Source organism: Nestor notabilis, unplaced genomic scaffold, assembly GCF_000696875.1.
Source record: "Nestor notabilis isolate BGI_N333 unplaced genomic scaffold, ASM69687v1 scaffold28576, whole genome shotgun sequence".
In the NCBI taxonomy this organism is placed as follows: Eukaryota; Metazoa; Chordata; class Aves; order Psittaciformes; family Psittacidae; genus Nestor; species Nestor notabilis.
Genome location: NW_009934665.1, coordinates 31,547 through 36,456, shown reverse-complemented (window position 1 = coordinate 36,456; position 4,910 = coordinate 31,547).

Here is a 4,910-nt window from a genome sequence, read left to right as displayed (position 1 = left end):
TGTTTCTATTGTAGGTGCAGGGAAGTGCCATACTTCCAGTTGCCCATCAGCAGCAGCACTCCAAAGTGCTTTTGCACCATTATTTGGGCTGCTTGTTCAAGGCTTATGTCTCCAGAAGCGCTCTCCTTGTGAAGCTTGGTTTCAAATTTATCTTGGGAGGTTAAATATGATTCTGAAACCAAAAAATAGTAAAATTCATTTGAAACTGTGTATTGAAAGTCCAAATCTTTCTTTGAAACCTCCTTCATAGCAATTTTGGATAGCCAAGCTTCATCTTCTGAAAACCAAGCAGGTTTATCTGTGAAATTATGTGGTAGTTGGGACTTTCTGGTTTTGGCTTGCTCTGTTCTGTTTGTAACTGTTTTATGTAGCACAGGGATTGTTTCTCATAGCGAGTTCTGTTAACTAGATACATGATGAGTCCTACAAGCTGTGAAAGATCTGCTGGTAACTTAAGTTTTTTGGTTTCTGCTTTGATACTTTGTTAATGCTTTTCCTTTCCTTTCCTTTCAGAACGAAAAGAGGCACAGAATGTGTTGGCAGAGCCCGGTTTGTGTTCTAGAACTCACTTGCTGCTGTAGAAGTAAATGCTTTTGAACACAAATGATGCGTAGAACAAAATTTAGGCCTCTTGCAGTGTAGTCAACCTGTACATCCATAGTGTTTCTATAGGAAATACTGTATGGTGATTTGGAAAGAGAACATATATATATGTGTGTGTGTATATATATCTCTATATAGGCAGCCATCAAAAGTTTAAGAGTTTCACTCATCTGCAGCTTAACTTAGTTCCGTTTACTGAAGAAGCAGGGTTTTTTTTCTCTATAGTCAACTTATCAGAGTTCAAAAGCTTTACATTTTGGAGATTGCATGACTCCATCAGTTCTCTAGGCAGCAGTGAGTCCTGCTCCTAATACAAGAGCATGGAGATACTTGCTTCTAAACTGTCAAACTTACCAGGCTTTGGGGAAAACCCACAAGAATCTTTATAACTGTTAGTTTGAAAATAAATTCAGTTTAAATAGAAGACCTCCAAGTGCTTTGTGTTCCAGAGTATTGATGTTCATGCTTCATTACATCCTTTTGGTTGTAACTCAGGACTGAAACAGTTTCTTGGGCCTTGTTAAGTGTGTGTGTATCAGGAAGTGCACCCAGACAGTGACTGTGGGAGCTGTGGTGGGTTTTGGGATGTTCTGCACTTCCATGTTTCGTTACACTGATACAGGTTGTGTGTTTTACCTTTTTGATTCTTTTTTCTGCCTATTTTTTTGGAGGAAATTGTCACTGTCTGAGGAATTGTGATTTCTGGCCAGTCTGCTGAGAAGTTAAACTGATGAGTGAGTGTGGAGATGATGGTGGAGGGCAGATTAAATTACAATGTACAAACATAAACCAGGTTAATAAACTTCTGTTTCGTAGCTTGGCTTGTCTTTTGCTTCAGTGCAAAGTGTATTAGGCAGCTATTTTAAGTTTTGGATTATCTTAATTGCTTGATGCTGTTAAAAATACATGCAGTTTTTGAGATACCTCAGACTTGCAACAATCCCTTCCATCTTTTGCTTGTAGTAAAGTGTGCTTTACAGAATGCTTGCTTCAGCTGGTTGAGGAGTTTACCTTCTCCCCTTCTACCTTGCAGCTTGTATATGCCACTGTCACAGGTATAAACCACACCACTGACATTATCTGGTTAAATATAGTGCCTCCCTCCTGCTCCTGGCCCTCTTTTTTAAGGGTTATTTTTAATCAGATCATTCCAGTGATCCAGTTTGTAGCATAGCACTGTAAATGACTGTAACAGCACAACTGAGTGGTCAGGCATTTTTAAACCCAGTATTGCTTTTGAAGCTAATGTCATGTAACTGCATTTTTTTCCCCCTTACTTTAGGATAACATTTAGAGGCACTTCAAAAAAAACTGAGTGTGAGGGGAAGGTATCTGTGAGCATAATAAAGTAGCTCACTTTTGGGTTCCTGTTAAAATAAAGTCTAGGGCATACTTAAGCAATGAACACCACCACCTTCCTCCTGCCTCCACCCTCAGGTGGCCTTTTTATATAGTCCTTTTCTCCTAGGGAACTCCAAAATACTTCGGGTATGTCAGTGGGAAAAGAGCTGGAGCACAGTGACTTGCTGTCTGCAGAACTGGGGGCTGCTGACTCACGAGCTCTTTAATAGACAATTTATGTGCTCACTTTGCCACTTGATTTTTATATTTCTTTTCTGCTGGTTTAGCTTTTATGCTTCAAGATCTATATCCGTGATGAGTGAGGATGTAGCTGTGTAAGGAGGGGGGTAAAATTGGGAAAGTCTTTACTTCTTGCAGACACTGCAGTAGGTTGCTAAGCAGGAATTTTACTGCAGTTATTTCAGAGCAGTGGTGTTGCTTTTAGATAGCTGTTAGTTGACAGTACAGATTAAAAAGAAAGCATTCTGCTTCCTTAATATTTGTAATGGGTAATGCAGCATTCAGATCTGACAGTGTGTTTGGGATGATGGAAAAATGCTTACTTTGAAATATTTGTGATAACCTGTAACTGAATACACATTTGCTTGTCCTCTGCATTGCAGCTGAAAGGGCTTTCCTTCTGCTTTTACCTTTCTGATATGAATGTTTTTAAGAAAGAAAAGTTAATAGAAGTAACTTTTCTTCTATTCCTAATGGTTAGAAATAGACATATTACTCTTTTCTTTTTGCTGAATAAAAATGAGCAACACATTTACATTACCTTTGATTACTTTGATTACCTAAGGAAAACTTACACACTGTTTGAATATGTTATCACAATATGCTTAATCTGAAGATACCAACCATGCTGAAGTGAGGCTGCATGGAAAACATGTGCAGAAACAGTTGGAATTATTTGGGGTATTTTTGTCTCTTCTCTCCCTTATGCCCTTAGCCACTAAAATGGATTACATGTGTTTTGCAGTGTATTTTTGCAATATATGTTTTCTTCAACAAAGTTGACCTAAGTAGTGTTCCATCCTGATTGGTTTACTGTTGTTGTTTATGGCTTTGTGTTGGAAATTGGATCACAGAAATTGGTAGGGTATTTTAATCCATTTTTGTAGATGCCGTTAAACTGACTGGTATTAGCAGTCTGTTAACTGTGCAGCTTCACAAGCAATTGCATCAGTGTGACCAAGGGAATTGTAATCCACAGCATGGGAGTAAGTGACTTGATTAAGTAGGAACTTTCCTTTGCAAGGCCGGTTCATTGTAGGATTTAAGCTACCTTAAGCAGGGGAGGCGTCGGTTAACCTGGCTGGCCTTGCGCTGGGGCATTGCAGTGTTTGAGTTCTTTACCCTCCCTTTGGACTTCACAGCTCAGCTACAGTCTCTTAAATCATGAAAACTACTGTGACTGTCCAGCCATGTCATTATTTGTTGTAAAGTTCATACGTAGACAAGTAAAATGACCTTATTTCCTGTTTATGGTAATTTCCAGTATGTTGGATGCTCTTCAGGGCTATTTTTTTTACCTATTAAGAACTGTGGCTGCTGTGTTTGAAAGCTGTTACCTTGCTAGTATCTGTCCCCAGTATGGAATTCCTAGTGATAGTATTTTGGAGCTAGGGAACTACTTCTTTGACTTTGCCTAGGCCATTCCTGGCTCTGATGCACTGAAAGATGAAGTAGTTGTGTTATATCTAGTCTCTAGGATTTCCTCTTGGTGCTAGGTGACATCAGAAGGACCAAGTTTTGTAAGGGTAGTTATGTGTTTCAGTAAGTGATGCTGGGAGGAGCTTTATTGTTAAACTGTTTTACAGACTTTGTTCTTTCCAAAAGGTCTGAGATTGAGCACAGACGTTGAATTAGCTAGAAAAATACCAGTATTTTAACGGAAATGTTCTGAAATGAATATGGTAAAAAAACCCCAAAGACCAACAACAAAAAACCTGTCACTCAGTGGCAGATGTAAAGTCAAAACAGTGGCTGTTTGGGGATTGTAATTTTTCCATTCAAAAGGAAGTGTTTCTGTTTGCTTTCCTTTTCATGTTGCTGTTATGCTTTGTTGGGAAGATAACTGCTGAGGATTCATTTAATAGCTTTCTTTTAATAAGCTCAAGGCAAATTTCATACAGAATATGACTGTGTGATAATGCAGAGATGGTAAAAACATAAAGCTTAATAGCTGGGTATGGTATTCTGACAGGCTTGGCTTCTCTTCCAAGAACCTTTCTACTTAGCCTGTACAATCCTTGTCACTGGGGCATACGTACGTTTTACCTGCTTTTGGCTAATGTCAGTGTTCTGCATGGTTTTGTGTTTAGACAGATGAGAGAACTGATCCTGCTGCTAATGAACCTCATGATTCCTGTTTTAGTTTCTCCCCATGGAAAAGAAATCCTAATGCTCTCGAACAAAAATATTTTAGAGCTATTAATATGAATCGTGTTGGTGGGCATTCTTGCACAAAGGATTAGAAACGGTTTAAAATGCTTTAAAACTGTCTTAACTGATGCAGCTACAAAGAATTAGAGTTCTGAATCTTAATAGCATTGACTGGTTTTGGTTTTTTTGCAGTCATGTTTTTGGTATTGTAGTGGTAGAGTGGTAATGGGCTCTGACTCAGAACTGTGCTCAGCTCTCTTGTTTGGACTGAAGTTAGTGTGCATGGAGAGTGCTTTCCCCATTAGGAGGATTGTGTATTTCCTCAGAAATTAAGACTGGTTGTGAAGATGTATTGTAGTAGCCAAAAACCAAGGTTTAAATATTTGTCTCAACTCAGAAGATAGTTTTTTTTAACACAGAAGACAATTTTCCTCTATTTCTACATGACAGTTGCGTGCTTGTGTAATGTGTCTGTGCCCGCTGTAACATTACACTACCTAATTTTGTTAGCAGAAGTAGAAAAAAGCAGTAACTTGATTTTGGCTCTTCATAATAGCATTTTTCTTTCTTTTCAG